Source organism: Crocodylus siamensis, chromosome 15, assembly GCF_052110815.1.
Source record: "Crocodylus siamensis isolate JL-2025a chromosome 15, ASM5211081v1, whole genome shotgun sequence".
NCBI classification, from domain to species: domain Eukaryota; kingdom Metazoa; phylum Chordata; order Crocodylia; family Crocodylidae; genus Crocodylus; species Crocodylus siamensis.
In genome coordinates, this window is record NC_143409.1 from 34,744,067 (window position 1) to 34,766,378 (window position 22,312).

Genomic DNA, 22,312 nt, shown 5'->3' on the forward strand with positions numbered 1-22,312 from the left:
GCTGTACTGTGATTAAAGAAAGCTGGATTAATAAAATAAGGAAATGAAGAGGGTGAGGGAGCTGCACAATTGCTAGGGCAGGTGAGGCTGTTTTGGTGGCAGGGCAAAAGACAGAGAGCTGTATCCCATTATGGCTGCATCCAGATGAGTACAGCCATGTGGTATGTAATACCACAGATGTGTTTATGGTACCACATACTGCACATTCAGCTGTTCTCCACACTGCAAAGGGAGCAGCACGGTGGGGGTTTGCAGAAACCATGCAAAAAAAAGCAGAATGATGCATGTGGGGGAAGTGCATGCTGCTCAGCACCAGAGCCTGTCTGGCCAGAGCCACACTCCAGCTGCCAGCCAGGCTCTAAGCAGCAGGATCACCACTGCTGTAGCCCCAGGAGCCCCCCAGGATCCCAGGTAATGCTGCTGGGGCCAGCCCAGTGCTGGCCTCAGCCTTCCCTACCTCACCTGGAGTAACCCGCCATGTACCAGAGGGTGCACGGGATAGGCGTTCCCCAGGGACAACTAGCAGTTGTACAGGGTGTGTCACTGCTTCTTGTCCCCAAGGAACTAAATGTCCATACGTGCATGGACAAGGCCTGTATGTCAGCAGGTTAGCATCACGTATGATCCTTATGTCTTAGTTTCCCCATTTATAAAATGGAAATAAGTTTACTTCCTATGAAAAGTGTTTTGGCCCTTAGAGATTAAAAGGGTTATATAATATCTAGGTATTTTATATAGGAACTAAATTAACCCTACCTTAAAAGATGTTAAATTTTATTCAAACCTGGATAAAATAATCCAAAAAAATTAAAGTATCACTTTTAAGTTATACATTTTATAAACAAGAGAATATGAGGCAATAGTCAGATATCCATGTCCTGCTACCTATCAGTCAAAATACTCATGGAAACATGATTATCTTTCAGTAGAGTTGCTACCAACTTCCATTTTGTCTGTTTACCATGTAACATTGGCGTGGAAAGTTGGTTTGGTCTGAAAAGTGCTGGGTTTCCTCTTAAGGCAAGATCCAGTGTTTCCTCTGTTGTATGAAGAAAACTCCACCACATGCTTTGAATTATGGGTTTGTACTCAGTCTTTGAGGTAGTTTTGGTTTTTACCAATGTTCTTTTTTCTTGTTGTTTCCCCTCAGTTTGTTTCCCCTCAATTTGCAGTTACACTTTGATCAGACATGGTGTGTAAATTTAAGGAAACTTTTATAGTGCTAGAGGCAAGGATTTCTCAGGTTGATATCTTGTGTTGTCATGGCTACGACATCACAGTGCTAGGAAACAGATTGTAATAAAGAAAAGTTATTGACATTGTTGAGTCTTATTGTGAACCTCTACTTTCATTGGGCAATATGTTTTGACTCCTGCCCTACTAATGTCAGTAGGAGATTTTTGCTATTAACTTTGGTAGAAGGAGATTTGAGTTAGGGAAATGGTACTGCACAGCCGCAGAACTAGTGCAAAGGAATCATAGAGGAGTCAGCGGGCCCCTACTGAATACCCTCTTACAGAGAGGTCCTTTCTGCCACGTGTAGAGGCAGCCCTCTGCCACCTCCACTGAAGCTGCCTGTGCACTGAGTGTTCTGGGTGAGGGCTAGCAGATGGAGCGAGCAGATGGAGTTTGGAGGAAGTGTGAGCAGAACTCAGTCCTGCACTCCAGTAGTTCACCATTGCTACGGTGCTTCTAGGACCTGTGTGGAGCTCTGAGAGCTACCTTACTTGGCTTGGCCCCAGCACCCTCCAAAGTGAAAAGGAGCAAGTCCCTCACCCCTAGTCCCTGAATGAACTCAGCAGTGTACGTGTGTGCAAGCACGTTGCCTTGCCCTCTGTTTGCCAATTACATGTTAGAAAGAACATAAGGGTGTTTCTGTCATTTAGAACAATCTTCTTTTTGTTCAAGTAGCAGAGGGCTTTGTTTTTGGAGAGAAGGGACCAGAAATCTTATTCCAGTTGTGCAGGTTCATGTTGCTTGATTATTACAACAAAGCAACTCTTACACGTTTTCACAAAAAGTGGGGTTGTTTTCATTTTTTCTGCCCAGTCTGTCTGTGGCATTTGCAGATTCCCAAAAGCAGGGTGATAGAGTTGTAGTTGTGAATACCCCAAAAGTTAAAGCTGTAGCTATGAACATCAAGGGCCAGCATTTTGTCAGAGGTCCCTGCATCTTATTCTTCAAAACTCCTTCTACCTGATATCATTCTCTGGTTTTGTTAAAATTTAGAATTAATTGCTCTACTGGTCACAGTAAGAAAGTTTCTTATTCAGTAGTCTTTCTTTGACTTAAGTGAAATATCAGGATCATTTCATTAACAATGTCTCTTATTTTTTCCTAATGTTAATCTGTCATCAGTGAGTATACTCACACAATGAGAGGCAAGAATTCATATGGGTGATATCTTTTATTGTATCAACTGCATAGTTGAGACTTAGACAAGCTTTTGCAGTCATAGTACCCTTCTTCTCATATTCCTGGATCATCATGGCAACAACATCACTTCAACACTACCTGTAACCACACAAGACTTTTACATTTCTGAAATATTTTTTGCCAGTTGGGTAGGTTTATCCCCAGGATTTTAAAGGGTGCTTTTCCATGGATGATTAGTGTAACATTTTCTTCTTCCTTCCCTTCACTAAAAAGTCTATCACGCTTGATTTGCTGCCCCTCAGTTTTACAGAGTGATGAACACAGCAGCCTGCCATTTAAAAATGTTCAGGAAACCATCTGTTAAAATATGGAATTAATTGATTCCACTAAGAGGTATAGCAGAAGGATTGCCTTGAATAAAGCCATGACTATAAAAAAAAAAAAAAAAAAATTAAGTCAAAATTGAGGTTATTCTCTTTTATGGGACATTTAACATAATATATTAAACATGTTTTCTTAATACAGGCAGTCCTTGGACTTATGACACAATTGGTTGCTGAAAACCGCATCTTGAGTCGAAACGTCATAACTTGGAACTGATTTTCTCATAGGAAACAATTTTATAAATGGGAGATTGGTTCCTGAACCAAGGCCCAATACCCTATTTTCACCAAAAATAACACAGAATTTTGTGCTTAGTTAATTATAGATGTGTAATATAGCTACATTAATGTATTTATATTGTAAGTAGCAATCATATTGATTTGGAAGGACTTCTTTGAGGTGACTGCTGGACTTTTTGAAGGGCTCTTGGCTGGAGTCTTCTCAGGAGTCTTGGCTGCAGGCTTTTCTGGAGTCTTGTCTGCTTTCTTAAAGAAATTGTCCAAGGAAGTTTGGACAGATGTTCTCCAGGGAGATGAGTGACTCAGCGAACTTGTTTGCTGGTGTGGTGTGGTGTTGGATCAAGCGTTGTGAAGTTGAAACTGACATCAGAAAGTTGAAACAGTGTCAGTTTATAAACATTGCAACATTTTGTGCTTACAACTCGAAATGTAAGCCAAGGACAGCCTGTATAGTGACTTATTTTAAACCGCTGTGTTTTCATGTAATATGCAGCTGTTGGTTAGAGCAGTGGTTCTTAAACTTTTTGGACTTGAGGTACCCTTCATTGGATTCGAGGCACCGCTCCATAACTTTGTGAACTGAGTGGCACCCAATTTCTCAATTAAGTTGTATATTACAATGCTTGCTTCCTTGCAGGGAGGGGAGGTAGTATGTGTCAGGTATCATCCAGGCAGGGACAAGCATGAGCATGGACTTATCTGCTTAACTTATCAGCTTATCCCCTCATACCACACTGATTTCCCTACTCATTGAGGTACCCTTTAGAGGACCTGGTTGCACCCTAGGGCAGGGGTATTTTTGGCCGGAGTGCTGAAAAACACCATGATGCCTACCTCGGAAGGAGCTGGAGTGCTGGCATGGCAGAAAAACGAGATGAGGGCAAGGGGTACATGGCAGGATGCCCTGCTTGTGCCCCTTGCCCCCCACCCAAAGCCACTGCCCCCCAGTCCATCCTGAGGTGCCCATGCAGTCGCTGCCAGCACAGAGCTGATGCCGGAGCTGTGCAGCCCAGTGGAGCTGTTTGCACTCTGCCCAATGCTTGCTGCAGCTGCCGAGAGCCTGGACTGGCTCCAAACAGCTGTGCCAGGCTCATCACCTCCATGCTGGGAGCAGGGGAGAGACCAGGGCTGCGCTGCATCAGGCCCCTCCCCCACCGCCCCCTCCACGGCGCACCTGCACACGCCGGTGCAGAGCTGGTGCTGGAGCCTGGCACAGCTGTTTGGAGTCTCTCCACTGCAGCTGGCCGCAGATCTGGGGAGCTGCTGCCAGCCGGGATCCTGGGCTGCTCCCAGCAGGCAGCTGGAATGCTGCAGGCCCAGCTGGGAGCAGCCTGGGCTCCGTTGCTGGCAGCAGCTACCCGAAGCCAGAGCTGGCCGCAGCGTGCCAGGCAAAATGGCCTTGCGTGCCAAGGGTTGCTGACCCCTGCCCTAGGGTTACCCAGTACCCTAATTGAAAATCACTGAATTAGAGGGAGGCCAGAACTGGAAACCCAAATCCATACTTTACAAGCTTTGAGGGCTGTTTTAAAATCCAGATAGAAAACTAGATCCACATTTTATGATTGTATATGCCTAAACCATTGATGTCATTGAAATTTGGTGTAAGTTTATGTAAAATTGAGTACAGACAAATGTATATTTGTCTCAGTTTCTGAAGGGGAGGGGAAGCTGGTACTCAGGAACATGGAGAAGCTATTATACTTTAACTGTCACTCCTCCTGGACCTGAGGAAAGGTATTTTATACCCAGAAGTGGAGGTGAACCAATACATCAGTCTGGTATTAGATCAGCACCGATTATAGAGAAAATTTAGAGTACAGAAAATCGGCCATATCAGGCTGATAATTTGGCTCATAAATGGTCCATGCATGCACACAGCTGCAGCACAGCACAGGTGGCAAGAAGCAGAGCCTGGCAGTGTGGAGAGCTGCCTCCATCTGGTAAGTCTGGTGTGGTGGAAAGAGAAGTGGGGAGGAGGGAAAGGGGAAGGAAGGGGCATGAGGGAGGCAGATCCAGGCCCCTGCACTGAGGGAGGAGCGCGGCTGGTGCAGAGACTGGGGCAAGTGCTGCCTGGGTGGGGCGGCAACGGGTCAGAGCCATAGTTCATCCAAGGGGTGCGGGGAGGTGGGGGGCAGCTCCTGCCACTGCACACTGTTCATCCGGGAGCTGCTCAACCGGCACTCACCTGCTCATCAGGTGGCTTCTGCCGCTCATCTGCGGGGGGGGTGCGCCCCCAGATCTGCACGGGGCAGGCTGGGGCTGGGACTGCGCCAGGCTCTTCTCTGCCCCAGCCCCAACCCCACTCCTCCCTCACCACTGGGGGCCTTGATCTGCCCCACCCAAGCTCCTTCTCTCTCCCCTCCCCACTCCCAGCACATCAGACTTACCAGCTGAATTCAGCTGTCCACGCTGCCGGGCTGGTGTCAGAAATCGGATTGGTATCAGCCGATATGCCTCCTTAAAAATTGGCTATCGTTATTAGCTGCCAAAATCATTATAGTGGCCTGGAAATGGAACTGGAGTTAGTCTTAGAAAACATTTATCCTTTCACAAGGCTTAGTTATTACACCTCTCTTGACTTAAAGTTATAAATGAACTGTAGCCAGGCTGATAACTTAACTTGTGTACGTGTCAATTTAATACAATGGGCAAGAAGAAGCACTAGAATAAATAATTACTTCAAAACTTGGGGTTAGAGTTTTGTGAATCTTGCTACAGCTGCAGGGTATACAAAGATCTTGTTCTGCTGACCTATGGCAATTTTGCAGATCACCTCTGATCTCAAAAAAATGGTTATCTTTTGTGTTGTAATTCAATGCATAGAGTTTCCTGACAGCTTAGGCTACATTGTGATCAAAGTACATAATTGTCCTCCTGGGCTTTTGAGCTCGAGAATAATAATTACTACTTTCGTTGCTATGTCGAGAGGTATACACGGGACCCTCCAGATATAAACAAATAATTTATAGCAACCTTTGAAGCCATCAGGAGTGTAGGCCTCTTTTTAATGACAGCACATCACAAGAAGGACCTAGAGCAAGGCTGCACACTAATAGAGATAATGATCCTGGAGTGCAAGGGAAGCAAGCATAGCACAGCACCCGCACAGTTCTCCATACAGGATCAAGTCCTTCTTTGATTCATAACAACCATTTGTGTAAGAGTATAATGAGATATAATCACACAATTAAGCTCCTAGTTCTCAGGAGATAGCTGTATAATAGTGAGTCTCCAGCTAATAACTAATTCATGAAAATAGATCTTGAAATTTTGTTGCATTTTATATGAGAAAAGAATATTATATGTTTTTCATTCACTGTGATTCCCTATAATAATGAATTTTAACGCAGAAAAGCAGTCCTTCAGGGACTACTGAAATCCAGCACCAGGACTACTGAGGAAAATATATTTAAAAAATAATTTTAATTGTTTATTTTTCATTCATATTTGTTTCAGATACAGATATTTTTCGTACCAATTCAGATTTTTAAGTCAACTGTGAAAAATGTATACAAAGTTAATACTGCATATATAATAAACATGTTAGGCAATTTAATAAACCACGAATTAAGTACATCTTTATCAGTAATACATTCTTTCATTTAAACATTGACTCAGATTTTAAACTGATGTAATTACATTTTAATAAACCTGACATTTTTAGAGAAATGTAAGTGGCACCCACATGTCCTGAGTATACAAGAGTTACATTATCTCTGCCCAGCTCTGGAGGTGTAGAAAGGCTATTAAGCCCATTTTACTGGCTACCTGAGAAATACCCAGGTAGCATAAAGCTGCCATTGCAGCTTTCACTATAATAATCTGATGCAGAAATTACATTACAACCTACTGTTGGATGCACTTCTGTGCATTCTCTGTCTTTTGAGGTTATAGTTAGTGGGTGAGACAAATTGAGTGTATTTTCTTAAATACTACATGCACCTTTCCCTCAAAATCAGCCCACCCAGTATTGGGGTGCATGGATTTAAACATGGAAGCTGCTTTCTTCACTGGAAAAGAAGTATTTCTGGGGACGCTGTGCATGGTATGCACGTACCAAGATAGTTGCAGTTTGTCTGGCTCAGTAAGCTGCAGGGGTGGAGCCCTGTGTTGACCCACTCACAGCCATAGGTGGTGGCTCAGCCCTGTAGCTTGTGTAGCAAGTGAGCATCTGGAAGTATCTTGATGAGGTTTTTGATGTGAAAAAAACTTTATTTATAGGAACTTATATAAAGAACTACTCACAATACGGAATTAACAGTCTTGCTAGTGCCCTTGCAAGGCTGTGGGGCCTAATCTTGAATGACACAGAGTAAGTTCTCCTGGGAACATAGGGTGCGTCCCAACAAGCGTGCACATGAAGGGGGCGTGTTTCCCATGGGACAAATAGCAGCAGCATATATTTGTGCTTCTGCTATTTGTCCCTGGCCACACCCCCCCCCCCACTCCAGCTCATGGCAAATAGTCCCAGGATGGGTAAGGGGAAGCTGGGACCAGCACCTGTGCTGGCCCCACCAGTCTTACCTAAGGTCCTGGGGGCCCCTGAGGCAGCAGCAGTGCTGAGCCAGCTGCACGGAGCCTAATCTGCAGCCAGAGTGTGGCTCTGGTTGGCTAGCCTGCAGTTTCCTGCAGTGGACACTGCTGTCACATGTGCCGCACCACTTTTTACAGCGATGAGTTTTTTTGACACCAGGATCTCCTGGTGTAAAAACAAAAATGGCTGCACTGCAGATTAGCAGCATGGTGAACTGGTGCACATGTGCCATGTGTGGGTACAAACTCCACACATGCGCTCATCAGGATGCACCCACAGTGTCCAAGAAGTGTGGCTTCCCAGGAGATAGTCTGGGTGAGGCAGCAAGAACTTCTTGGCACACCCAGATTGTCACTCGGGATGTCATACTTCCTGAACACTCTTTGTTTCTAGGAGGACTTTGTCTCACAGTTGACCATGACTTTGGAAAAATATTTTATTCTATATTCTGCCTTCTAAGAAGAAGATATGTGTTTTATTTTGGGGTGTGTTGTATGCAATAAATGAAGTGAGTAGCGGGCTTGGGGTAGAAACTAGTCAGCAGCCACACTTGGAATTTTTGCAACATGCCCTTTATGAGTATACATGATAATATTCAATGGTTATGAAGATTTCTACCAGATTGCTCTTCTCTCTGTCCATACCATCCCACTAACACACTGATTCTCAACCAGGGTGCCAGGCCCCCCCCCCAACAGGGCCATCCCCACTGCCGCCACTGGCGTCTGCAAGTGCTTGACATTCCCTCTCTGATAGGGCCATCCCTGCCACTGGTGGCATCTGCAGGAGCTCACCAGCTCCAGCCCCAGCTCACCAGGCTCAGGAGGCACCAGTCACCCATGTGCCAGATCCTTTGAAGCGTGCAACAAGGTGTGAGGAGATGAGCAGATAAGCCGGGCTCAGGTTTACGCCTGCTTGAATGATCTCCCACTCCTACTGCCCAACCTGTGTAAGGACATAAGCAATGTAATATATAAAACTAGTTTTTGAACTTGGGTGCCACTCAATTCACAGAAGCTATGGAGGGGTGCCTCAAGTCCAGTGAAAAGTACCTCAAGTTCAGAAAGGTTGATAATCATTGCACTAACAAAAATGTACCTGTTTCCTCTACTGTTGGTTAAAAACAATGAGTGGGGAAAGCAGTGGAGCTAGTTTTCTTCCATCAGCCCTGTAATACCCTTCCATAGGCCTCCCATATCAAAGCAGAAAACTTTTTTGTCAAGTTATCATCATGCTTCTTAGGAAGATGAGTAGGTACTGTTCCTCTCAGAGAATCAATTCTAAGTTGATGTGAGCAGAAGCAATTCCAGGAGCAGTGTATGAGTCTCCAATCTCAACCTAACAGTAAGCTACAAGGGAACAGAAATTGGAAAAGGTTCTTCAATATAGCAGATAAAATCCAATTGCTGGAAGTTGTAACTAGACAAATTTAGACAAAAAATAAAATACGTATTTTTTAAAACAAGGGTATTTAATCATTGGAATAATTTAACTGGTTTTGGAGTAGGTTTTCTATCACTGAAAATGTTTAAATCAAGATTAGCTGTTTTCCAAAAGTTTCAGGTAACCACAATGATTAGACTTGAAGCAGGAATTAAATTAGGGAAAGTCCTATGACGTATGTTATACAAACTAAAATCTGATTCTGTAAATCTGGTCCTGAATCTGTTCTTTTTATTCACCCCAAGTTTGCTTGCTTTTACCTTAGAACCATGCTACACAGTAGTATTGTACATTGTCAGCTTCTTAGCATTCTTCCTTCCAAACCCCTCTTTGAAAATTGAAACAAATCTTTTCTGCTTCTCACATTTACTCTAATTAGAGCATTAACTTTGATTAATGGCACAAAAGGCCCTATCAGAGCTTTTATAAAGCAGCGTAGGAACCTTATTTATTTCACTTAGTCCTGTGATCATAGTAACCCTTTTGCTCCTGACTTTGATCAACACCTGGGATGAAGGCATGGAATGAACCAGTAGTTGTTTTGCATTGTACAAATAGTAAAGGTGTTCATTCCCAATGGTCTCTTGAAAGGGTCTTTGTTCACAATGTGAATGTTTTGTGGTGTTTGTGATGTGTTCTTAGAGATGAGATGTACTGCATTTTCCTAAGAAAAACATAACCCAGTATATGTAAGTCAAGTGCATTTCATAGAATCATAGAAAATTTGGGTTGGAAGGGTCCTCAAGTGCTTATGTAGTCCAGCCCCCTGCTCAAAGAATGACTGTCCCCAACTATATCATCCCAGCCAAAAAATGCAAAGCAGCCAGAGCTTTACCCCTATGTTGGAATGAGCCCTTCATTGCTCATGTAATTACTTTGCTAACACCTATCTTGAACAGAATCTCTTTCTTTGAATCCTCTTGAAATGACAGGTGTTATTTTGCTTTTTAGTATAAAATTTTGCATTATTTTCATGTACCCTGTAAACGCTATTGTTTATATCAATCACAGAATCTTATTTTACAAATGAAGCGCGGGCAACTGGTGCTGCCTTAGTTGGGGGGGCATGTGCCCCCCCACTGTGACCATTTCTGCTGACCAACGGGAGCCGCCCCAGCACTCAGACAGTGCGCGGGGCCCTGTCGAGCAGCACTGCACCAGCACGATACTACAGCTGCTCTGCAGGTGCCAAAGTGGGTGGCAATTTCCCATTGCCCTGCGTTGCCATGGAGGGGATCTGCCATGAGCCCTCAGAGGCCCTGATCCCTGGTGCTGCAGCCAGTAAGTGCAGGGCTTTTTTGTTTGCTTTTAAAGTGCCGGGAGGCTAAGCTGGGCTGGCTGGGTAAGGGATTGGGCCAGGCAGGACAGCCATGGAGGCTTCTTCCATGGCTCCCCACACTTGGGCAAAGGCAGGCACCACTGGAGGGGCTGCAGGAGAACCTGCAGCCACCTGGCTATGCCTGCCTCTCCCCGGCTGATCCGAATTTCTGAATCGGCACCAAATCTCCGATTCTGATTCGGCTGAATTGAATGGACACAGTGATTTGAATCACTTAATCGAATCACTGTCCTCCAAATCGGCTGGATCCAAATATGAATTGAATACTTCCCTATTCACACAGGCCTAATGATGAGGCCTTCTTTTAATGTGAAGAATCTAGCCCAAGTGTAGCAAACCCCCCAGGTTTTTCTTTTTCTTTTTGACTTAGAAATGTGAAATCCCCTTTTCCCCATCATTTATGCCTTTTGCTCTCCCCTCCTCTATTCCCTATAGGTGTATATTTATAAGTAGTTATAAGTTAAGTTGAAACCCTGTGTACATAAGTCCCCTTTTATAGTAACCTTGAGCTATTGTAATAGTGTTTTGTGGTGTGTGTTGGAATACTGTAATGTATTGTACCGTATGGTTATTGTGTCTCAAGTGTTTCTGTGTATTTAGGCCTGCAATGTGGATTTTTGTGCATCAGGTTCCCATGCCCTGTTGTGTAAATATGTTACAATTATGACTCGCATTTAAGTCTGTAACCTCTTCCTTGTAAATTGGTTTTCCTTGAATGCCTGAAGCAAAAGAGTGAATGGATGAGTGAAACACAATGATAGCAGGACCCCCTACTAAATCACCCCACCATCAAAACCAATACCTGGACCAACGACCCAGCCATTGGAACCACCCTCGGCATTCAAGAAACAAAAGATGAGGCAACCCACCATTGTGCCAAGGCTGCACATGCTCAGTATGAACATCTGGAACCCTCTGGAGCAGGGCTGACCTTGCCTAGACAGGCCCTCCCATAAGAGATCAGAGGTAGTCTGCCCCATAAAAAGGGGTAGTGAAGACTGACTCCTTGGGATGTTCCTTCCATCTGGACCAGCACTATGCCACACCACCCAGAGGCCCTGCCGGCGACCCCCCACTCTGGACAACACCTTGCTGGAGAAGACCCCGACTGGCCATCGAAGATCAACTCACAGCCCAGGATAGGTAGCTATCACCCCCACCCTCTCTTAAGCCAAAGACTTGGACTCTGTTTTTCTTCCCTACCTGGACTCCAACCCTTCCACTGAGTCTCTTTCACCTGCTACCATTGTATGAGTGTGTGTGGGAGTGCTTGTGTGAGTGTGTAGGAACCAAGCTGTACAGTACAGTGTTCATTTAATAAAATGGTTATTTGGAACCCTGAATGGGTTTTGCTTTACTACGGTTCCTGCCCTGCTCCAGTCTGTTCTTCTCCCCTCTAACTTCAGTGTCATTTCTCCCTCTCCTGCCTCTGGCTCACCTCCACCTCCAACACCTGTCCCATGCTTCTGTGGCTCCAGCTATCCTGAGCTCTTCTCTGCCTGCAAACCCCTCTTTGCTATTGCCTTATCCCCACTGCCTTTTCTCCTGATCTCTGCCACTTGCTTTTTAGTTACCAAGCACTCCAAGCATAGGTACCACAGGCACCAACACACACACAGTCACCTGAGTCAATGTTTAACCTGTATGTATCTGTGTATTGTGTATAATTTCATGTCAGCATTAGAGCGTGTATGTGCTTGAATTGGTGATAGATATATATGTGCCTAGGCTAGTAATCTTGGATGTATATGTGCCTGAGTTCGTAGTGTGTATGTATGCACCTAATTGATTTGTGTGTTTGTATATGCACAATTGTGTCACACCCTCCTATCTAACGGCACAATTTTGACATCCTGAGAGTTGGCTTGACCACACAGGGCAACACAAGTATGGGGAAAATGCTAAGATTTTGGCTTGGACTACAGTGTTCATATTCCCCATAATAAAGCCCAAGATGTTCTGGACATTTGTGATTTCAAACAGTTCATAAAACATAAGGTTCATTAACCCAAAAATATAATAGTCTTTGGGAAATGCTCTGGAAATATTTTTCTTTCCTAAACTTTTAGAGCAGATTTATGTGGAACAGTATTCAGGGAACCAGAAAAGTAATAATCATAATTACAAGAGATGTGTATTCATTTCCTGCATACCAGGCTAGAAAACCACCCTTGCATAATTTAATTTAATGTGAATGACAAATACTTTATCATAGTGAGATGAGCAGCATTTTAATTTCTTAGGAAAAAAATAATGAGTTTTAGGTTTTTGAGATTTCATTAGAAAAAAAATAGCTAGATGAGAACTCATATATATCAAAGCTATCTACAGCCAGCTGAACCAAGTCAGATTTTCCTGGCTCATTTTTATTTTTTAACCTTTTATTTGCATTCTAGTCACTAGATTCCATAACAAAGTCTATGCTTTTGGACCAGGTCAAAAGAGAAACATTTAGTTGATTGCTCAGTTTTACTTGTTCCTTTATTCCTGGCTCAACATTGTATTTCAAGGGCATAGGTAAATGATGAATAGCCTCACAGACATTTCTGGGAAGTGTATTTCATATCACCTAAAACAAAGGACAAAGTTTCTGTATATGAAGGTCCTTTCTCTGAAGGGGCATAATGTATCAAGGGATGTAGGGTGCAAATGGAGTGCTGTTGTTAATAATACAGCCAGTCAATTAATGATTAAACTGACTACAAATGCTACTCCTTTCATTTTCTTTGTCAGTACTTATAGATAAATGTTTAGAATTTGGAAGGACCAAATCATGAAATTCTTAAATGTTTAATTAATTTTAAAAACTTAAAGTTCCATAAACTGTGAAAGTGCCTTACTGAAATCTAAATCCAAGGTGCCACCATTAAAGAGGGCACATAGCACTTTCAATGACCCGTCCTACCACTTCCTAAGCATGAATAATTTCTCAATAACTTAAACAGCTGACACTGTAAATTTGAGAACTATTCTATCGCTATAGGATTATGAAGGGAAGATGGTAAATGTTTGATCAACACTTCAATGCAGCTATCCAATATAATTGCATAACTAGAGAATTATCATATTAGTTAATTGTCACAAAAAAGCATTTCTCATGTTTACCCAATGCAGCTGTATAAAGCGGTCTGCAGACTATTATTTCTGATATTCTGTTTCTTTCTTCGTAAGAAGTTGTTCCCATATTTTAGGGACATTTTAAATTGGTACTGTCACCTGATCATACATTAGCATCATTTATAATAATTTTATACTTTATGGCATTGATACTCTAATGTAACAAAAATTTAAAACCAGGTTTTGTATACAATAAGAAACAAGCCCAATTATATTTAATTGACAGAGCATCATTGTATTTCAAAATTCCTAGCTTATTTTCTAAGAAAATAAAAATAATCATGTCAGACTATTCTAACAAAATATTATCTATCTTCCATATGACGTGAAAAAATACCTCTTTGCATTTTGTATTCCAGGCAGGTGTGCAACAACAACAGTATTAATAGTCATGTGAGAAACTTTTATTCTACAAAGCATGGGAAGAGAAGTGGTATTGTTAATGGAGATTCAAAGATTGATTTATTGGTTGAAATGAGATCTTCTTTTGTATTGTCTTACCTAAGCTTGGGAAACTAACTTGCTAGATTATTTGTGGGGAGGCGGAAGAGTTCACTTTGATTTTTCAGGTGTAAAAAAAATTATCATAAATTTGTTTGGCTTAGTTTACTGCAGTTTTTTAAAATGAAATTACGGGATTTCATCAGGCTCAAAATTCAAACAACTCAATGATCTGATCTCTACTTGTTTTATCTAAAAGTTTGTCTAATGGGTAAAAGTGGTGAAGGCTAAGATTCCATTTTGAGATCAATTGCCTGTGTGAAGAGAAAGTAAGAAGAGAGACAGGTATAGAGGCCAGGGAAAGAGAACTTGGGAAGTGCACCATTTAATTATACAACATTGGATTACATGGGACCTTCTGAGCTATAGAGCCATAAAATCCAATGTCCTGTATTCATAAGCAAGTTGTCGTGAAAGGATCCAAAAGATCATTTACTGTCAGGGAATTTGTGAAGTGATCCTCAGATAATCCTAGGAAGAGGCTTGTCCTAAGAGCTTAATTGTATGTAGTATTCTAAATGGGGTCTTACCAACCAACACTTTTGACATCAATGCTTCCCTGTCTCCTTAAAACAAAACAAAAAAACCCTGGGTATACCCTAGAATTGCTTTAGCCTAGTGGTTCTCAACCAGGGTACCATGTGCAAACATGATTCACAAGATAAACCCAGAGTTTTCAAATAGTTATCCGTAGTGTTAAAAGCATTCTGATTTCTTGGGGTATTTCTGAGTTCTTTGTGACCAAAAAATGATTCTAATAGTTCTGTAGTCCAAAATCAAATGAAAACTCAAAGGTGACATTTTTCCAAGCAGTGTTTTGAGTCTAGCGAGAGGTGCCTTAAGTCTATCAAAGGGAGTCTTGAGTCTAAAATGGTTGACAACCACTGGCTTATCCTTTTTCACCATCACATCCCATTTGGCAGCTACTGGTCATCTACAGTTAGCTATTACAAACAAGTCCCTCTCTTCCTCCCCTGTGTCCTGTCCTCCTGTTCTAGTACCTGGTAGCCTATGAGAAAAGGAATCTGTGAACATCTACTTCACAAGACAGAAAAAGCAGAAGCCAGAACAGTGGGGGACATCTTAAGTACCTCGTGACTGCACAAAGGAGAGCTTGTGAACATGACAATACTCTAGCAGCACAATTCTCTTATTTTTTCTGTGGAAAGTATTGGAATACAAAATAACTATGAATGAATTGATACAAGGTCAAAAACATGTACTGGTAGCTAAACTGAAAGAGTACCAGTGCATGACTACTGTGTGCAGGAATTAGTTTATTTTTAGATCATTGCAGATCTCAAAACTCAAACAGTAAATATATTACTATCAGGAAACAGCATGGTATTTAACATAAGGAAGTGCACTAGACTGAAAGAACTGGAGACCTTTGTCTTGTTCTTTCCTTTGTGGATTTGAATAAAAATGAATTAAAATCTAAATTTTGTCTCAGTACAAAATTGGAGTGGGAAGATGAAGGTAAGAAGTTAAAGCAAAGAGGGGGAGGGAGCTGAAATGAGGCAGGCACATTTCTATGGGTGACTGAAATCCTATTTTCAGAGAATTTACTCTTCACAGGAAAATGCCTTTTTTCTTTGCATCTAAGTATCTATCATTAAAAAAATTATGAGGGTGGAAGTGGGTGGTGGCGTATGGTATGCCTGAATGGGAGACGAACTGAATAATGTGACAACACAGAGGAGGAGAGGGAGCGATCTAGTTGTGCTTAATTACAGTTTTAGTTAAACAGAAATAAATGAGCTCAAAATAAATCTATTTCCATAATAAAATGCATTTAAACTTCTTATCTAACTTCCTGTCCTTCAACAACTTGTTGAAACCAATGTAACTGTTAGGTTAAAAAAAATGAAAGTACAGCAGTTTCTCTCATGCTAATGCCTCTTGAAGCTCCTTGCCCCCATCGGGCTTTGTATAGATGATCGCGGGTGGCCTTTGAGCATTCACCCAATCCCGTCCGAGGAGTGTGTCCCCAGAACTTACATGTTGGGTTGCACTCTACCCTGAGGGGAGCCCTGACAGTCGCCTGCCATAGTTTGGTCTTCTATGTTCCAGTAGTGAGGCTCCCTCCCAGGGTTTTTCACTACTCTTGGTACTTACTACCTGTTAGAGATGTTCTTGGGGCTCCACCTTCCCTGCACCCCAGCCAAGCGCTAACCCTCAGGGCCGCTGGATGGTGGATCTTTAGCCTGTTCCTCAGCTTGCCTATTCCCGATGACCACGGGGTGTACAATTGTCTTTGCCTTTGCACCCGTCCCTCCTTTAAGGCTCCTGCCCAATCTTGCCTCAGTCTTTCTCTGTGGCCCTGGACCTGTCTAGGGTCTTTCCTTGGTCGCCACTCTGTGCACCCTCCAAAATAGAGTAGGTGGAAGAAAAGAAAAAAAAGGAATGCTCCCTCCCCCCCCGCGAAAGGGTCTGGGTGTGGGCTTCTCCCACCCTACTCACGGGTCCACTGTCTTTGACCTTCTCCAATCCCCCAATGTCATCCCTCTTTTCCTCAGTGGTCCCACCGATCCTCTCAAGGGATACCCGCTTCGCCCCTACCAGGGCTGCCGACCTCCCTGGGATGTTGGCTGGGGAACAACCTCACCCTCCAGTGTCCCTGCCACTTCTCCCACCATTTCCCCACCACCAGCTTTTAAATCTGCTGGGCGGTGTTTTTTTATGACATCGTTTGCTTGTGCCGCTGCCAGCCGGCAATAAAAGTGACTGATAAACTGCACCAGTGGTCCTTCTTGGTATGGCTTGCTGTTCCCTGTGGGAGGTAAGTATTTCTTCTTTTCAGGGCTTTTTCCCTTTTCTGGGGCATGCCGCCCCTGCCTTGGGTCCTGCTGCAGGAAGCCATTCTGCCACCTCCATTTTTATTCCCCTGGGACGCTCCTCTTTATTAGCCAATATAATTCAGTGCATATCTGCTACTTTTTTTAATATTGCAAATTTGTTATTAACTGAAAAGCTATGTTTGACAGAGTTCCTGAAAAAGATTAAATAAGAATATGCTACCAATGGATAGAATGGCTTGAACGCTACTGGGACAGGCTTTCATGCACCCCAGATTCCTCCAAGGTATTTCATAAAGATTCATAAACACTAGTCTTTCAGGTTTCTTTATTTTTTTTACCTTTAAACAAGTGCAGTGCAATGTATTCTTCCTTTAATCATTGTTGGATCTTGTATATTTTAAGTTTTCCAAGGCTGCATATTTTTAAGGTGGCATATTGGCTGATACTGATCTGATTTCTGATACCAGCCTAGCAGCTTGAAGAGCAGTGTCCAGCTGGTAAGTCTGTTGTGGTGGAAGGGGAGGGAGAAGGGACAGGGTGTAGTGGGGAAGATCAAGGCCCCTGCAGTGAGGGAGGGAGTGGGGGTAGGGCTGGGGCAGGTGCTACCCAGCTGGGACGGGGCACGGAACAGAGCTGCAAGCCGCTTGTCTTGGGGACACAGGGAGGGGGGGCAACTCCTGCTGCTGTGCACACCCAGGGAGGGCATGGGTGGCATGTGCCCCCAGATCTGCAAGGACAGGGGCTCTTCCCAGTGGGAGAGAGGGTGGGCTGGGCTGCACTCATGGCAGGCAGCAGCGGCACTGGGAGGGGGCTAGGGGGGACTGCAGTTGCCCCAAAATACCCTGTAGGCTGCCAGCCCAACCTCTGCCAGGAAGATCCTGGTGCAGCCTTGGCCCCAGCCCACCACCCCAGACCTGTGCAGATCTTGGAGCACGACCCCACCCCATGCCCTCCTGTGGTACGCTGGCAGGAGCTGTGCCCCCATGCCGCTCCAGGTGAGCTATGGCTCCAACCTATGCCTGCCCTACCCCAACTGGGCAGCATCTGCCCCATCCCCTGCCCCATCCCCAGTCCTACTCCCTCCTTCACCATGGGGGCCTTGATCTCCCCCCCCCCATGCCCCTTCCTTCCCCCCTCCCCTTCCACCACAATAGATGTACCAGCTGTACACAGCTCTCCATGCTGCCAGCCTGTGCTCCTTGCCGCCTACATATAGTGCTGTGGCTACGCACATGTGTGGGCCATTTATTGGCTGAATTATCAGCCACATCAGGCTGATTTCTGATGCAGGCAATTTTCTTTATATTGGTGCCGATCTGATATTGGACCAATGTATCAGTGCATCTCTGCTGTATACGCATATTAAAGAATTTATCAGAATGCTCCGAGTTTGCTTTCCTGGTAGAAAAACTTACCTGGAGACTTCTGCACAGACATTCAAATAATGTGCTGCTGCACAACCAGGGGCCTCTGTACACCCATCTCAGTCTGCTTTGCAAGCTCCCAGTCTGCTTGGTGACAGATGACGGTAGTGCACAGGGCATGCCTGATTGGCTGATAAAGACTGTCTCATAGGCCATGTCTCTTTGCAGCATGATGTGAAGGGGGGAATGTGAAGGGGGTCCCTGCTTCCAGCCTGAGTGATACACTATCTCCCTTACTTGCTGGAGGGGAGGAGGACCTGGGAGAAAAGCATGCTAGAATGCTGGAGGACTGTGCTGCAGCTTCTCAGAAGGTACACTTACAGAAGTACATTCTGTCTAGGAATAAAATCCTGAATGTCTATACACTTGTGGTTTTTCCTGGGAGAGCAATGACACTCCCAGGAGAAAATGAATGTCTGGATGTGCCCTAAGTCTGTTTTAAATGGCAACCTTGCTTTTGTTTATATTGCTGCTTGTGTTGTTATTAACTATGTTTTAAAAGTCAGGTGAGATGTTGTTATTTCACAGTTCACAGAGAGAGTAGTTGCTAAATTATGATTTCCAATCTTATATTTTCCAAATGTTATCCAGTGGCACTTTAAATTAAGCTTCTTGAGTACACACTTAATAAGACTAATCTGGGATGTTAAACTTGTGCCAAACTAGCTGCTGAAGTAATGTTATATTAGGATTACTGGGTTTTCGTAGATTCATAGATGCTAGGGTCAGACCTCAACAGATCATCGAGTCCGACCCCCTGCCTAGGCAGGAAAGAGTGTTGGGGTCAGATGACCCCAGCCAGTTGCCTATCCAGCCTTCTCTTAAATACCTGCAAGGTAGGGGAGAGCGCCACCTTCCTTGGAAGCCTGTTCCAAATTTTGGCCACCCTTACCATAAAGAAGTTTTTCTTGCTATCTAGCCTAAATCTGCTCTCTGTCAGTTTGTGACCATTATTCCTTGTTACCCCAAGAGGTGCCCTGGTGAACAGAGCATCTCCGATCCCTTGTTGAGTTCCCCTAATTAATTTGTAGGTGGCCACAAGATCACCTCTCAGCCTTCTCTTGTGGAGGCTGAAGAGGTCCAGGTCCCTCAGTCTCTCCTCATAGGGCTTGTCCTGTAAGCCGCTAACCATATGAGTGGTCCTCCTCTAGACCTTCTCAAGTCTATCAACATCCAACGTGGTAGGACTCAACGCATGATTGGGCGGTGAATGTCAAGGGCTATAGGCTATACAGGAGGGACAGGATAGGAAAGAGAGGTGGGGGCGTGGCATTATATTAAGGAGGAATACACATCCTCTTCATTAGCAAGGAGTCAGGGTAGGGGCACTCTGAAGTGCTTTGGGTTAGAGTACAAGGCAGTCGAGGGGAAAGAGACTTAACGGTGGGAGTCTACTACAGACCTCCCAACCAGGGAGAAGAGCTTGACCAGGAATTCTTGGGTCAGCTCACAGAGGTAGTGAAGGCTAAGGATGTGGTAGTCATGGGGGACCTGAATTTCCCGGACATCTGCTGGGAAGAACAGTCAGCCAGGTCTGAACGCTCACGTAGGTTCTTGGACAGAATGCAGGACCTCCGTCTAACCCAGGAGGTGCACAGCCCCACCAGGGGAGACGCCTTGTTGGACCTAGTGCTGGCCATGAGTGATGACCTGGTGAGGGGGCTGCAGGTGCTTGACCACCTGGGCGACAGCGATCATCACCTGCTGGAATTCACCATCCAGTGCAAGGTGGCAAAGGCGTGCAGCGGTCCTAGATTTTAGGAGGGCAAACTTCAATGAGCTAAGGAGGGTAGTTGGAGAAGTGCTGAGGTTCCAGAGGGGAGGGGAGCCAGGTGTCCAAGGAGAATGGTCGCTCCTTAAGGAGATGATCCTCCAAGCCCAAAGGAAGGTAATCCCAATGAGGATCAAAGGCAGCAGGAGGGCACACAAGCCTCCATGGCTCACGAAAAGCATCCGGGAATGTCTCCTTGCTAAAAAGGAGGCTTACACCCAATGGAAAGAAGGGGTCATCACCAGGGAGGACTACTCTGTAGTTGCGTGGGGATGTAGGGGGGTAGTTAGGAAGGCCAAGGCAAAGATGGAACTGGGACTAGTTTCCCAGATTAAGGACAATAAGAAGTCCTTTTTTAAATACATAGGGGGTAAAAAGAAGGTCCCGGGTAATGTGGGGCCCTTGCAGGATGCGTTGGGAAATTTTGTCGTCACACCAGACGGCAAAGCTAACATGTTTAACGATTTCTTTGCCTCCGTCTTCCTAAGTAGGGACCAGAACAGCCACCTCCCTGCTGGGCCCCCCTCGGGCCCCGGGGGAGGCACACCTGGGCCACGGGTTAGCTAGGATTTAGTAAGGGAGCTTCTGGAGGGGTTGGACGTATTCAAGTCAGCCGGTCCGGATGATCTCCATCCTAGAGTTCTAAAGGAACTGGCCGAGGTCCTTGCAAGTCCCCTGGCACAGCTTTACGAGCACTCGTGGTGCTCTGGTGAGGTACTGGAGGACTGGAAGAGGGCCAACGTGGTTCCCATCTTCAAAAAAGGCAGGAAGGAGGACCCGGGAAACTATAGGCCAGTTAGTCTTACCTCGATCCTAGGCAAGCTGTTCGAGAAAATTATTCTGGCACACATCCAGGAGGGGCCAGCAGGGGACTGCATGCTTAGGGGCAACCAACAGGGGTTCATCAGTGGCAGGTCCTGTCAGACCAACCTGGTGGCCTTTTACGATCAGATCATTAGATGCAGGGGTAGCAGTGGATGTAGTCTTCCTGGACTTCTGGAAGGCTTTTGACACTGTCTCTCACCCCGTTGTCATTAAGAAACTGGGGGGCTGTGGTGTAGACACCCACACAGTCATATGGGTCGCCAGCTGGCTGGAGGGCCGCACCCAGAGGGTGGTAGTGGATGGGTCCTTTTCAGCCTGGAAGGACGTGGGCAGTGGGGTTCTGCAGGGCTCTGTCCTCGGGCCCGCACTGTTCCACATCTTCATCAGTGATTTGGACGAGGGGGTAAAAAGCACCCTGTTCAAATTTGCTGATGACACTAAGATGTGGGGGGACGTGGGCACACTGGAAGGATGCAACAGGCTACAATCAGACCTAGACAGGTTACAAGGGTGGGCGGACGAGAATAGGATGGGTTTCAAGACAGACAAGCGCAAGGTGATGCACCTCGGGAGGAACAACCAACACCATACCTACAGGTTGGGGAACTCCCTTCTTGTCAGCACAGAGGCGGAAAAGGATCTTGGGGTCATCATTGACTCCAAGATGAACATGGGCCAGCAGTGTGGGGAGGCAGTTAGGAAGGCCAACCGCACCTTGTCATGCATCCACAGATGCATCTTGAGCAGGTCCAAAGAGGTGATCCTCCCCCTCTATGCGGCACTGGTCAGGCCACAGTTGGAGTACTGCATCCAGTTCTGGGTGCCACACTTCAAGACGGATGTCGACAGTGTGGAGAGGGTCCAGAGGAGGCCACTCGTATGATCAGGGGGCAGCAGGACAGGCCCTATGAGGAGAGGCTACAGGACCTGAACCTGTTCAGCCTCCACAAGAGAAGGCTGAGGGGGGATCTTGTGGCCTGTTATAAACTAGTCAGGGGGCATCAGCAGGCATTGGGGGAGTCCCTGTTCCCCCGAGCACTGCCAGGAGTGACCAGGTATAACGGTCACAAGCTGGCAGAGGGTAGGTTTAGGGTAGATATCAGGAGGTGCTATTTCACGGTCAGGGCACCTAGGATCTGGAACCAACTTCCATGAGAAGTGGTGCTGGCTCCTACCCTGGGGGTTTTTAAGAGGAGGTTAGATGAAAATTTTGCTGGGGTCATTTGACCCCAGTATTCTTTCCTGCCATGGCAGGGGGTTGGACTAGATGATCTGCTCAGGTCCCTTCCGACCCTAGAAACTATGAAACTATCCTTCTTGAAGTATGGCACCCAAAACTGGATGCAGTACTCCAACTGCGGTCTGACCAATGTGACCTAGAGGGAAAGTATCACCTCCTTGGTTCTATCTGTCATGTATCTGGTGATGCATGATGAAGTGTGGTTAGCTTTGCTGATGATTTCATCGCACTGACAACTCATGTTTATCTTGGAGTCCACTATGACTCTGAGATCCCTTTCTGTTTCTGTGCTGCTGAGAAAGTCACTTCCCAGCCAGT

The 22,312-nt window shown here is 45.1% G+C and overlaps 1 protein-coding gene across 2 annotated transcripts in view; it reads left to right on the forward strand.

Annotated features, from left to right (window-relative positions):
- OTUD7A (OTU deubiquitinase 7A) overlaps positions 1-22,312 on the forward strand; it is a 305,631-nt gene that overhangs the window by 203,111 nt on the left and 80,208 nt on the right. The window lies entirely within an intron of this gene.